Here is a 16,014-nt window from a genome sequence, read left to right as displayed (position 1 = left end):
GTTTGTGTGAAATACATTTTATGTTCAATCAAATGAGCAAGAGGGTGGCTAACCGCACACTGGTCCACTCAAGACTGAAAAAAGTCTACAAAAACATATTTTTTATTTTATAAATTGCATTGTGCAAAAAGTGCAAAGTGCATGTGAATTATAACAAATGGACACAAGCATACGTTTAAGCACATTGCTATCCTCAGTGCTCAATCAAATACATTTTTTCTTTCTAAAGCAACAATTTGTAATGTCTACTTGATACTTTCTCATTTAACACAAAATATCTTTAAATAACCTTTTGTGGGTATTTTTACAGTCAAATTTATTTTGCGATTAATTCAGTTAATTAATTGAAACATCATGTTATTAATTAAATTACAAATTTTAATCAACTGACAGCCCTAATTTAAATAAAAAAATTTAAATATATTAATTGTATAAATATGATAAATCTAGTTCAGATAAATTTTAATTTGATTGACCATTGTTGTTAAACTATTACAAATCTTTTTTTATTAATTGAAATAATGCTGAAATAAAATAAAACAGATGAGAAACTGATACTTATATATGTATTCATATATTGCCAGCTGAAATAATATAAACGTAACTGAGCACTAATAATGCTAAAACTAAAAATTACCTGAAAACAAATATTTATTTAAAAAGCTAATAAAATAATTAACGAAAACTAAAAAAAATGACAAAAGCCCATAAATGACTAAAACAAACTAAAATTAAAATAAAATTCTAAAAATAAAAGCTATAGCCAAAATATCTCTCAATGTTTTGGTCTATTTACTATGCAAACATTCATATCATGAAGTGCAAATACCAAGTTCAACCCTTTGTGCAAGTTCTAAACATGAAGAATAAATAAAAAATGTTGATCAATGTTGACCTCTGGCTGCCAGATAAACCACATAAGAATATGAATATGAATCACAGTAAACCACAAGCACCTTCTTCAACAATTACAGCTATGCCGTTTGAGATGAAGATAAATTAAAACATGCTCAGTTAAAGGAAAAATAAGAGTCTCTTGTGGGGACTGGTTTTCATTGCCCCAGAGTGGGCCATTTGAAATGCTGCAAGAAGAACGTAAAATCGCCTGAGGGTCATGAAATTGGGGAGTTGTAGGCATGCAAAAGAAAAGAAGGGTAGGTTCAGACCAGGGTTAGTTAAACATAAATCATAGACCTCTCATACAGTTCTGACTGCATTCATACTTCATTGCAAAACCTGCTTGAAATCATTAAACCATGTTTGCAATCCATCCTCATTGATCAAACTTTGATCAGAATCCCTATGAGCTGGAAAAAGACATATGTGGAACAGAAAAACAAAACAACAAAAAAGACAATGACTTTTCCCCTCCCGGAGCAAGATTTATTATTCCCAAATACAGACGAGACATTCTTCATAAAACACATTGATTATTAATTACTCCTCGTATGTGTATCTCCTTCTGAGAAGCCTCTTAAAGCATCAGAATGAGCGCAAGAATACTGATGATTTAATTCAGTGCATGTCATGATGTCTCCGATCCACTCTATCCCTGCGGATTCATGAGTGGGAATCTTAATGTTGCTGGTCTTTGGTTATGCATTTATGACGTCGGTACTTTATTCTGCTGAATCTGTTTTCCATATTAGTCTGTAATCCTTTTTTTTTTTGCAATCCATATTTCCTGGCTCATGGATTAAGAAGGCTTATGAGAAAATTCAAAAAGCCACAGAAATGCAAAAAAAATGCACTCTGAAAGAGCAATGTCATGGTTGATGGGATAAGAGAAAAAAACACAAATCATCAAGGCAAATATTTGAAAGTCAACCAGCTTTAAATGTTACCTTTTTTTCTCCTACATGCTTACTTTCAAACTGTCTTGAAATATATATATATATAAAAAAAGGATTTTTTTTTATTTTAATAATCACATTCATTGTATTTGGTAATTATGTTTAATCCTATTAGTTTACATTAGTCTGTTCTTGATGCCTGGATTTGGACGGAATTCACTGTAAATGAGTTTGGGCATGTAGTGTTCCTGTAGTGTTACTATGCTCTTGATTAGCACTGTTGCTCGACACGCTGTTCATCCATCATTCAGCAGCTGTCTGACAAATTGGCTAAACCTCATACCTCAGTCGCCCTGTCTGCTAAGAATTATGGGCAACTGAGGTATGAGGTTAGAGGTCATGCATAGTGTATTAACATGTATTACCCAACATTTATTAAAGGGATATTTGGGTGAAATTATATGCATTTTAACATTTACTTGTTTTATTAAGCTTTATGTGACAAATAGACTGAAACAATTTTTCAATTTCAAGACAATAACAACCATATTTTTCTCCAAAGTGCTGTTAAACACTGCAAACAAATAATTTATTCAGTGAGTTAATTCCAGAATCAAATCAGCTTGATTTGTGAACAAATTCTTCAGACTATTTTCAAGAATTGGATCTACCTATTCAAAAATCTGACTCAAAAGAATGGTTCGTTCACAAATTTCTGAACTTTCATGGACATTCCAAGACAACAGATGCCAAAATTTTAATAAATAGGGGTTTACTGTGTAGTCTTTTATCTATGGCTTCAGAAGACTTCGAACATACTTTATTTGTGTTTTTTGTCATTTTTTATGCTTGAGAGCCTCAGTACCCAATAACTGGAAAAGAAAGGAAGTCATGAAAGTGGGAAGTAATGAAAGAATTTTTATTTTTGGGTAGAATAGCCCTTTAAGAAGAATATTGCAAATTTATATCCTGACGTGTGGTCATAGCAGAGAATGAACAGTATCATATTGTTCCCATATCAGACACTACACCTGGTTCAATCAGAGTGCACAATGCTCCTCTAATGCTTCCTCTATAGATGAAGCGTACAGAAAAGCAGTGTTCTTATCAGCAAGGATCTTTCCTGTGAGCTGTGGTGAACTTCCACTCCCGCTATATCTTTTTTTCATTAGCATCACTTTCTGGAACACTGTTATCACTGTAGTAAATCAAAGCAGGAACAACAACAGAACCGCGAACATCACAGCCAGGTGAGAAATTACATAAGGGCTGCACAGCCGTGCCAGGTCAGCTCGCCTTTATGGCCAGGCTTTTTATTACACTCAAGCTTTCATCTAGTTGCAAGGGCCTACACCTCTCCTATCGAGATTACAATGGAGACAAAAACAAAGACTTTCAAATAATTCTTCACATTGATCTCTGCATGTGCTCACTTTTGATGGAATAGCGTGTGTTTTTTCTTTGGGAATTAGTTAAAGGGATAGTTTATCCAGGGTTGCCAGGTCTGTGAAACAAAACCATTCCAATTGCTAATCAAAAGTAGTCCAATTGCATTTTTCCCCTCTGTCAAAATCATATTTTAGGTAGAGATTGTTTTAACCTGCAGACTAAAAAACATCCAGCTGCAACAGTGTATACATAGCCTCATTCCACAGAAAAACCTTGGATTTGGCAACACTGAATTCATCCAAAAATGAAATTGCTGTCAATTTACTCATATGCAATTTTAATCCTGTATGACTTATGCCATGCACAAAAATACACAGTTTTTGTGAGTCCAAAACAGCCTTATGGCTTACATTGTATTTATTTATTTATTTTTTCATGATAAGTCACCTTTTGTGTTTTACAAATGCAAAAACTGCATACAAGTTTGGAACAACAAGAGGACCATTATGATAAAATTATGAATAAATAATGACCATTTCCTTGTAGGTGTGAAATGCATATGGTATGTTGCTTTAGGGGCCTCTGTGTTATCAAACCCATGAGTTTAGCTAGCTAACACAAAGAAAGAGACATCCTATATGCTTGTAAACAGAATGAAAGCCAGAGGAAAATGCAAACAGACAGAGGCAGTGGGATGCATGGGTTAAACACAGTTTAGGATGTGGCTATGTATTCTGGGGTCTTTTTAAAGGCCACCAGGCCACAGATTTGGAGCCTCCACTGAAAGTGCTGTTCCCAGATGGATCATTTTGTGCACATTATTTACGACCCAGGCCACTTCCTTGTCAGTTATGCAACCATGATCCGTTCTCAGGCATTGTACTAGGAAAAAAAAGAGTTCCCCTTACTGCCAGAGTCCAGAGTTAATCAAGCTAAGACCATTAGTGGGTCATGAAAAGGAAACAAGCTCTTCATAGCACCCAGAGCTAATGAGGGAAACAGCTAAAAGAGCTTATGCACACTTTCAACACACAGATCGGGTCATGACTAAGTGAGAGACCAGATGTGTCTGAATGCCTTTAGCCATCAATAAATACCGACGCAGAGGTCTTCCAGAGGAGACAAAGAGAGTTACCTTTCTGTGACCTGTTGCACTGTGTTTGCTCCCATTGGATTTATTGGCCCGTTTGATGTCAATGTGAGGACCCATGTGGGAAGTAAATTTAAAAAAGGGACAGAGTTCTCACTCATGGTTGCACTAGCCAGATCAATAAATCTGTCAGATCAGACATCAGTGATCCTTTGGGGAAGAATTCTTCACTAACAATCACTTTGCGATAACTGGCCTGACGTGTGAGGATGTATGGCAGGTCTGGTAATCAAGTCGATTGACGTTGGGCTTGCAACGGAAACAGAGATGTTACGAGAGAGATGCTCTGAATACACCATAAGTCACACCACTGGTTATTAACCTGAACTGAGAATGTGAAAATAATGGATTTTAAAGAGCAGCATTTAGATAAAAACAATTTGCCAATTAAAGCGCTAGATTTTCAAGGAACAAGGCCAAAAATAAGAATGTCTTGCCTTTTACAGGCTTTTTGTTGAATATGGCCCAAAACTAACAGATGCCCTTGATATGAATCACCCTTCACAACCATAACAAAAAAAGCTACCCCGCAAATACCTACACCACCACAATTTTCTCTCAAAGAATAAAAAAAAAGAAAAGATCTTACAGACCATAAGCAGACCAGACTGTGTAAAGCCCAATATTACTAGTAATCTGCATTTGGTGTAAACGATATATCCTTGTTCCTGTAGCTCAAACAGCAGAGTGTGGTATAGCACTGCCAATGCAATGGATTCAATGCTCATGGAATGTATGAGCTGATAAAATATACATCTTAAATGCATTTTATGTTGCTTTGGGAAAATGGGTGTTAGCTGATGCATAAACATAATACTTTGTGACCATACACAGATGCTATATCCTGAGTTTCTTGGTAGAGCTACACAGATGATGATCAGGCATGATGGTAGTGTAAGCTTCTCGTTCTGTTGGATTATTAAGTAGGAAAGTGACAAATTATCTCCAACAACCAGAACAGTCCCAATCACTATAACAACATTTTCTTGTCATTGAGAAAACAGTGTTCATTTAATTTATTTGAAAGATAATAACTGTTTAGCTAGAAGCCTTTGGGATCTCTTGAGATTTAAAAACAGAAATCCCATCAGATTTTGACCTATTAAGCCAAAATTATGTTTCAACAACAGTCCAAGAAAACTAAATGAAGTAAATGGCACAATGATTGAGTGTATTTTGAAACTCCCCTTAATTCAGTTGACAGCACGATTGTTTCCTAACACTGCTGTAATCTTTTGGCCGCTGGTTTTCATCGGAATCAAATATAAATCTACCCATGTCGGGGTGGAGTGTCTGGCTTCTTTGCAATATTTCTGAATTTACTGTACTTAAAACGATAGAAGGAAATGACTTTTGGAAAGTGTACAAAAGTGTATCAAAAGCAAGGAACTGTAAACCAAAAAGAGCCCTAAAACAAGAACCTTACTCTGGCCTATAAGGGCCTCCATTCTTGGCAGCTCATGCTTCCATCTTTCCGAGCTGTCATGGTTCGAGTGATGTGAACTGACGATGAAGACAAGCATGTCATTTGGAGCAATGCAATACCCGCTGCATGACCCCATTCCCCTGGCTGCCACAGCCAGGCTGGGATGAGTGTAGCAGGGCTGGGGCACACTGGAACGAAGTCTTGGAATCCCCACATCTGGCTTATATCTGTGGCTTACGGTCATTTGATTTTTGGTTGATGGCTTCCAGTAGTTCCACAAAGGCTGGATTGTTCTGTAGGCTCAGGGCTTTTCTTCTCCACTCAGTACTGGCGCCGGTGACCACAGCTGCTTTTCACAGATGCAGACGCAGCCTCAGCCCCAGCCCAGCCCTGCAAGAACTGGAGACAGGGAGGAGATGAGCACAGCCCACTCAATAGGGACACCAAGCTCCTATAGACCATTCCAGCAGTTACTGTCAAAAAAAACTATAACGTCAATTTATTTTCTGGATGTCCACCCCACTTTGATTTACGACAGTTGTGATGTTCCAAAAACTAAACGGATTTGGAGAGCAACTGTTGTGTGGGGCTTAGACCAAGTTCCATTGATCTGGTACATTCCACCTCTTCAGACCCATCCTCCCCTGTTTTTCTGCAGGGCTGACAATTGGGTTCAACTTCAGGTCAAGCTCTTTGCTTGACAATGGGCCAGCCAGTCTTGAATCGGATCAGAGTGGGCAGTTTTCCCATAGGGTTCTCACACACACTCAAAAGGGACTTGCTTAGTGGCCTTTCCTGTTTCAGCCTCTCATACCAGCGGCGATCTAAGTATTCTTTCTCTCTGTAGACCTTTGCAGGTTCCAATTGGCTGTGTTTTTTTCTTAATGGCATTTAAACTAGCTAACTTACAAAGAAATAAAAACAACTTTCCAAAAAAAAGTTTCCTGGTATAACCCTAAATTTATAATACTAATAATTTTATTATCTGAAACTCAAGTTGTCTAATATATGTGCATTATATGTGCATCTTCTTTTAAAGATGTCTGGGCAATTGCACATATTATCTGCTGATTTTTCCCCATGATAGGAGTTTGACACTTATTATTGTAACTGTAATACAGGTTGACAGTGAAAATATTTTTAAAGGAAGTTTGTTTCTTGAGCTCTTTGGTGACAGGGCTTTTGGTATTTGCAGGACAGAATGTGCTGGTGCGTTTGAGCCAGCAGAGGACATGGATCCTACACATTTTGTGTGTGAACTCTGGCTGAACCCCTGGGTTACTGTTTCAGGCACGCTCTGACAACTTCACCCCAATGACCCGGCTCGCGACTACGCAGTTCACCAAGAGGTCCCCTGTTCATGCACACCAGTCCCATCCACCCCCTGTGCTACCCCTCCATTATTCCCTACTCTACCCTCTGCCCTTCTCTTCATTTCCACTTTTCCCCACTTCTGTTTGCCACTGCCAAGGAGTTGGGAATCTGTCTTTGTTGAGCCTTTTAAATATCGACACAAATGTAAAACAATTTGTTTTGCATACCAGACATACTGGTAACACAAACTCTTGCTGGGAAAAAGCAAGTTCAACGAAAGTTTAGATGTCAGCTGAAGTGCAACATTTGCATACACATTACGCTTTTAGTCCAGGATGTACTTATACAATAATATCAACATATTTCAAAGGCTTGCCTTGCTATGAGAAACAAATAAAACCTTGACCTTCATTTAAGGAATTCAGTGTATGCTATAAATTAATTAATGTTGTGGTTACCCGCGAACCATTTTTTTGTGTCTTATTTTTCTTGGCAATATGGAGATACAAGCAATTTGAATATGGGTCACCAAAAAGCCTCAAAGATGAACTTTTATAAAAGCAAGTAAAAAAAAAAAAAACAGGCACCTCAACATCTGTAATTAAGAGATGCATTATTGTAAGATTTATAAGATTTCAGGTTTACCCTTGAGCTTTCAGTTTTGATGCATGTATTACGTCACTCATGTCAAACCTTAATTTAAACTTGGGTTACAATGCTGGCAATAGAAAATGGAAAATTTGAGTTTCAAAATCAAAACTAAACTCATTGTCCTATCTGCATGGATGAACATCTAGATGAATGGACGCCACTTTCAAAAATAAAATTCCCTGTAATACCAGCCAGCACATAAATCAACCACGATGTCACTGCACATCTGGGTTCTACACACTTACGGCAAATAAAACAGCAAGGCAGCTAAACTTCACCACCCAGATCCTGATTGATGACTTGTGAGTTTGCACTTTATAACATCAGAACAATCTGTCTTCCAACAACACTTACCTAAAAAAAAAAAAAAAAAGAAAGATCTCTCACAAATAATAATTCTATAAAAAAGTCTAACTCTAACTGTAGAGATCAAGATAAAAGAATATGAATGTTTTGAATATTTTCCCCCACACCTCATAAGGAGTTTTTTTTTTTTAAGACATCCAGTCCTAAGCCCCAAGGTTCAGTCTTTGTCAACAAACACCTGTTCACTTCAGAAACATGAGTTTCATTCGCAGTGTCACTACATTAACTCACTTCACTGTGTAAGCCAACTCCTCATCTCATTATCTCCCAAGCAGCCAACACCCTCCATTACTATCCCGGGCTTGACATAATGGTACGGTCTACTTATTCAGTCAAAAGATTCCTGCTGGTGCTGTTTGTGCAAAGTGCCAGCGAACTGAAGCCACCCCTACTCCTGAGACATCCAGTGACTGACTGTCTCCTCTCAGTCTGAACCCAGGGCAATATCTGTCTCCATCACCATATGGTCAAACACATTCTCACCTGGAACCGACAACCTTTTAATATCATGTCACAGACGGTGTTTTAATGATGTGTCGTAAGAAGCTGCTCAGGGTTCATTTGTTGTCTTTTGAAGTGAAGAGGTTGGTCATTTATAAGTTGGGGTACCTAGGGATTCACCAGTATTAGAATTAATTTCACATTACTGATAAATACATATTTCTATGCAATTTCATAGCTACAAATTAAAATTAAAATCAAAATTTGTAGGCCTATATTAAAGTTTTAGTTATATTTTAATTGAATATAAAATGTATTTTGGGTAATTACACAATTATAACAAACACAATAATTAATTACTACAGTATAATGCATATTTGTCAGTCATACATAAATGAAAAAGAAAGAAAAATGGCATAGGTTTTTATTAATTATTTGCATTTAATTAATTTTATTTAAATAATCATGTTTTTAAATTGTATTGATTCAAATGATTTTATATCTTTTCATTGTGAAAACAATAAAAAAGTATCCGGTTCATAAGTATTATCATAACTACAAATATGGCTAGCTGTGAAACAAGCAATATTCAATTAAACTGTGTAAGTGAATAATTAAACATTTAATGCTACCTAAATATTTTTGGAGTGAATAAATCCATTTAAATGCTACTAGGGAATTTTAACATCACAACATAATGTATAGAATTATCAACATTTATTTACAAAACATTACATTTAACTGCTAGAGCTGTCCAAACAAGACAGAATGCTGTACTATAAATGTCATGCTGTGGAAAATACAACTCAAAAAAAGGTCAAATATGGCAAAAAATTTTATCCTAAGGATTTTAAATTAATTCTTAAATAGCTTTCCCACAATTCTCTACCCAAAAGTTTTATGATAAGATGTTTACATTAGAGGGCCCTGGGGGCTCCCTTTCCAGGTCTCATGGCCTCCACGAGGAGCCCATCCCGTCCTCCCGTCAGTCAGGGAAAGACCTGAACTTGAGATGACCCTGCCAAACGAAGTCCCCTTTGGGTTCATCTAAAGGCCACTGCACTGTTTTACCCTCCTGTCCTTCCCCCAGCCCTGCTTTCATTCCTTGAATTTCCTATTTCCTTTGGTCTTAGAGTCACATTCAATAGACATCTGCATAGAGAACAGCCCGCTCCACACCACCACTATCACTCTAACCCCCACCCATCTGAACGCTGTCACCCTCTTTGTAGCCACTCCGTCTGACAAGAGGATGAGATCTAACTTGCTTACCATACCCCATGACACCAGTGATCCTCCTCCCTGACTGCAGGTCTCTTGTATTGACACATGTACACAATAGTGTTCTTGTCAGAGCTGGCATGCATGCATACATGCACTTCTGTCAGCAAAAACCTCTGAGTCAGTGCTCCGCATGTGCGCGAGCATTTGCACCTCATTAAAAGAAGGGCAAAGGCTGGAAAATCAAGAGTCAACTGAGAGGAACTTCTCTCTTTCAGCATTCCCTACATGTGGTTCAAGTTACCCGTTTGCAAAGCTTTTTTCATCATACCAAAGAGAGACATCAGAGGGTTTACTCAAATAAGAACTATAAAATATTGATCAAAAGGAAATTAGCAGAAAATGTTAAAAGACCTTCATGTTAAAAGAATGTTTTGGGTTCACATGTGTCATAAGATTTGTTAATATTCTAAATATATATCATCAAGGCCACATTACAGAATCAAATACATCAACAAAATTAATATTGTAAATTACTATTACAATTGAAAATAGCTTTTCTAAAAGAATCTAAGAGAGAGAGAGAGAGAGAGAGAGAGAGAGAGAGAGAGATTAATTTTCAGTTTTGCCATATATACTTATTTAGTGATTCCTTGCTGAATAGAATTATTATTTTATGTTATATCCAGTCTTTCAACTGCATTATAATGAACGTGGTCAATATGTATCAACTTATAAGTCAACAGTATCAACAATATAGGTCAACTTTTTCTGAAAATTCTTTATAGTATTCACAATTTTCGCTTGGAAAAAGAAAAAAGTGTTCAAATAATTTATTTGGTAAAGATATTATGCTACAAATGCTGTCAATGCAGTTTACCTTCTTTTGAACTCAGGACATTGCTTTAAGCATCAGTTGGTGGTGCCCTCTTAATCATCTGCATGTGTCTTTAAAGAAACACTTTCATAACTCTCTTTTAAATGGATATGAGAAATCTCTGGCAATCACTTTGAAAGTCTGGAAGTATGAATCCACATCAGAGAGTCCATTAGTGGAGGATGCTGCAGTAAGGGAAGCCACAGCCACATTTTGAGTTCCTCTCACTCAGATGAGGTTGTGGGCTGTGGTGATTAAAGACAGAACCATAGCCTGCCGAAACCTACATGCCATTAACAGAGAGTGCCAAGCGAATGGCCAGCATAATGCTGCAGACTTTTCCAATTATCTTGTAAAAGACCAATCACAAAGCAAGGCCTGGTATGAACAGTCCCAGAGAATGGACTTTTGTAGTGAAGCAAGAACATTCTCCCCAATTCCTTCAAAAAGTCCTTCAAAAATCAAACCCCTCGAAGAAAAGAATATAGGCAAAGGAAATTATATTTTAGATACCTTCACCCAGACTAAAGCACTGCACAGTGAATTAATACATCTTAAAATGGCCCTTATGAAAATTGGATTTCCATTAAGTACCGTAGCAAGGAATTTTAACAAGGTAAAGGCCTGTGTCTTGGCAGCCAGTATGTGCTTTTCCTGGCATTAAGAAGGTCTAGTGCTCATAATAGGTGCAAAATAGAGTGTTTTCACAAAATTAACCTTATGGCTGTCGTTAATTTAAAGCAGATAAGACGTAGCTATTAAACATCACAGTAATGGAAAACATCTCAGTATAACAGCAGCAAGACAATCAGTACATCCAGTGGATAAGAGTGGACAAAATAATTAAAAGAGTTTAGCAATGACATTTCAGCTGACAGATAAATAGATTTGTCATACAGAATTTAAGTAACACCTGAATTCACACATCATTTTGTCCATTAGCATTTCTCTATAAAGCAGTATAGGGAAGATAAACTGTCTTAAAAAACAGCTTCATTCAGCAGATGCTTCTATGTGATTGTGTTTGAAATGAGAACAATGAGACAAAATGATGTGGTAAACTGTGTGTCGATAACATATCTACAAAAAAAAAAAAAAAAAAAAATTATAGCCTTCAGTTAGCCTAGACCTCTTTAACCCAAATGGAACCCCCAAATTATCCTTTAAACTGATTACCAGAAACATGTATAGCCTTTAAATAATAGAGATAAAAATGCAATTGGTTTACTTGTTTAATAATAATAATAATAATAATAGTTATTTTATTTTTACAATTATTTTATTATTATTATTGAATCCACCCTTTCTGATGCTCCCGTTAGATGTCGCTACAGCAGAAATAATAATAATGATAATAATAATCGCCAAGTTTTCAAACAAAGTAAAATAAGGGTCTTGCACCAGCCGAGCAAGTAAAATGTATATGTATGTGGACACCAAGGAGTTTAAGAGTAAATACACAGAGACAACTTTTTTAGGCACCAGTTGATTTTGCTCACACAGGTCATGAACCGAAACGTCTCTCGTGCTTTGCTGCTCCCTTGTGGTGACATTGAGTTTCGCACTAACGCCCGACCTTCAGCAAAATATATCAAACTGAATCAAAGATCAGAAATGTAGTCCTTTCAGCTGAAGGATCAAAGCACGATGATCACAGAAAGCGAAATTTATAAACTCATATTTAACTTATTTATCCATGTAAAGACAAAGATTAAATGCGAATGACGACTGTGATACAGTTTGGTGCTGGCCTGACTTCACGTGCTCCTGTTACTGGCACATTCGGATCCAGCAAGGTACATTTGTTATTATGACATATTTATAAGCCAGACAGAAGGAATGAAATTTCGACCTAGCAGTATTAACAAATTATCGACAAAGCATAGATAAACAAACAATGCGAATCAGTGTGATGACCCACTAAGTTGATGACGTAATATTGGCGCGCTTTGGTATGATACCTTTGACGATATACACTGAACAAAATTATGAACGCATTTTGCCCCAATTTTTCATGAGCTGAACTCAAAGATCTAAGTCTTTTTCTATGTACAAGGCCTATTTCTATCAAATATTGGTCACCAATCTGTCTAAATATGTGTTAGTGAGCACTTCTCCTTTGCTGAGATAATCCATCCACCTCACAAGTGTGGCATATCAAGATGGTGATTAGACAGCATGATTATTGCAGAGGTATGCCTTAGGCTGGCCACAATAAAAGGTCACTCTAAAATCTGCAGTTTTATCACACAGCACAATGCCACATATATTTTGAGGGAGCGTGCAATTGGCATGCTGACTGCAGGAATGTCCACCAGAGCTGTTGCCTGTGAATGTTCATTTCTCTACCATAAGCCATCACCAAAGGCGTTTCAGAGAATTTGGCAGTAGGCTACATCCAACCGGCCTCACTATCGCAGACCACGTGTAACCACAACAGCCCAGGACCTCCACATCCAGCATCTTCACCTCCAAGATCGTCTGAGACCAGCCACCTGGACAGCTGCTGCAACAATCAGTTTGCATAACCAAAGAATTTCTGCACAAACTGTCAGAAACCTTCTCAGGGAAGCTCATCTGCATGCTTGTCATCCTCAGTGGGGCCTCGACCTGACTGCAGTTCGTCATCGCAATCATCTTGAGTGGGCAAATGTTCATATTCGATGGCGTCTGGCATTTTGGAGAGATGTTCTCTTCACGGATGAATCCTGGTTTTCACTGTACAGGGCGTCATGTGGGTGAGCGGTTTGCTGAAGTCAACGCTGTGAACCGAGTGGCCCATGATGGCAGTGGGGTTATGGTATGGGCAGGCGTATGTTATGGATAACGAACACAGGTGCATTTTAATGATGGCATTTTGAATGCACAGAGATACCGTGACGAGATCCTAAAGCCCATTGTTGTGCCATTCATCCACGACCATCACCTCATGTTGCAGCATGATAATGCACGGCCCCATGTTGCAAGGATCTGTACACAATTCCTTGAAGCTGAAAACATCCAAATTCTTGCATGGCCAGCATACTCACCAGACATTTCACCCATTGAGCATGTTTGGGATGCTCTGGATCTGCGTATACGACAGCATGTTCCAGTTCCTGCCAATATTCAGCAACTTCACACAGCCATTGAAGAGTGCACCAACATTCCACAGGCCACAATCAACAACATGATCAACTCTATGTGAAGGAGAAGTGTTGCACTGCGTGAGGCAAATGGTGGTCAAACCAGATAATGACTGATTTTGTGGCCAGCCTAAGGCACACGTGCAATAATCATGCTGTCTAATCAGCATCTTGATATGCCATACCTGTGAGGTGGATGGATTATCTCGGCAAAGGAGAAGTGCTCACTAACATAGATTTAGACAGATTTGTGAACGATATTTGAGAGAAATAGGCCTTTTGTGTACATAGAAAAAGTCTTAGATCTTTGAGTTCAGCCTATGAAAAATGGGGGCAAAAACAAAAGTGTTCATTTATATCTTTGTTCAGTATATGTATGTGTGTGTGTGTGTGTGTATATATATATATATATATATATATATATATATATATATATATATAGATACACACAGTTCTGTTCTATTTATTTATTTATTTATTTATTTGTGTTTATTTTAATGTGACTCCTCTGTTTTGAAATCTAGAACCAATAACAATTATTGTATTACAAATATAACAAAATATATCATATCAAGGTAGGCTATAAAAATATATCATATAAAAAGATAACAAAAATAATGAACAATATAAAGATAAAAATATGTAAGTTTTGATCTGTACTTATGTCAGAATTATTACCATTCTAAGAACCTTGAAGTAACCTACATGAGGTATAAATGCAAATGTGTTGTTGCAAACATTTTCTTCCCGAGATTCTAAATTTAGAATCTGATTGTTCTCAGTTGTAATATGACCCACTGAACCTATTGATTGTTCGCTTTGCAGGTTTACTCCATAGACTGTATAAAAACAGGGTTTACTCTCACAGTGCTGCCACAAGGTGCCGTCTTTTGACATTTGGCGCATCACACCACAAGGTGGCAGCCTAACATAAAACAATCTATGCAGTTAATATCAAGATTAAACAATTACACAATCATTTTAAAGCACAAATGAATAAATAAATCTGACTGGCTCTCTTTCCTGTGTTAACTGTTCCGACCCCATGTGCACCTGTTACTGGCATATTAGGATTCAAGGTACTGTACATTTGTGATAGTGCTAAAATCCCGTTATTTGGACCTCATGTAAACTAAATTATGAAATATGGTTGAGATATTACTGCTGAGATGTTGTTTACTCAAAACACAACACCTGCACTCTCTCATATCTCTTATTCTTCATGTAATCAAATTTCAGCATGTTCTTAAGCAGTTTTCAAGACAGATTTTCATTCATGCGCATTCCTCATAGAACCTTTGGTTAAATCTGCAGTCCCTAAATACATTTTCTCAGAACAAGGCCGGTGTGCTGATTTCCCATTGCTTCTTGCGTGGCTATTGGTGAAGTGGATGTGATATTTATAAAGGCTGAGAATGCTGTGGGTTTATAAGACCTCGGGCTTGCTATAACGGTGTACTCTGTCAGATGTGATTAAGCTCTCGTACATAGTCTGACTAAGCATAAGTCTGTCTTTCTTTTGCACGTACACACATTCTCATTTACACATATATGCAGTGTTTTGCCATGGATTGCGCTTGTTTATTTGATCTCTGTATATGCTGTGCTTAGCACTTATGAGGTAGCTGCAGGGTTTTATTTCAGGGCAGCAGTGCCTTCTGAAATTACATGAGAAAATATGTACAACAATAAAACATCAAATACTATGAAATATGACAATAAACAATGCGAATGGGCTAGGTTTTGGTGACCACTTAGTTTGGTTGAATTAAAGGTGCATTTCCCAGGATTGATGAGGTGCCTGTGACCTTCATTACAGCCAAGCATTTCATTAATGGTCAAATTAAAGTAATGGTAAAAGTGTTGGTGTATCACTGTAGTTATTTTTGAAGCTATGTGAAAACATACAATGTAAAAGTCATTTCTCCCTCAGATTTAACAACTCTGTGGGACAGTGATCTGTCAGTTTGACTGACAGCTAGGCTGATTCAGGGTTTTTGTCCCCATAGTCACCATGTGGTGTGACATTCACCTAGTCTGACAGCACATCTAATAGAGATGAGGCAGCAACATGATTTCTCTAGATTAAATTGGATTCTAGTGCATTTCTAACCATTTTAGTGCCACTACAAATGAATATATTTTTATATTGTGGGAAAATATGTTTTTCAGCTTCAAACCTCTGTTGATATTCTGAAGTTCAAAAGACCCAAACAACATGATGATTTCGTGCTTAATGACACTGGGGGTCTGATTTAATT

Source organism: Carassius carassius, chromosome 44 (assembly GCF_963082965.1).
Source record: "Carassius carassius chromosome 44, fCarCar2.1, whole genome shotgun sequence".
Classification (NCBI taxonomy): Eukaryota; Metazoa; Chordata; class Actinopteri; order Cypriniformes; family Cyprinidae; genus Carassius; species Carassius carassius.
This window is presented reverse-complemented; position numbering follows the sequence as displayed.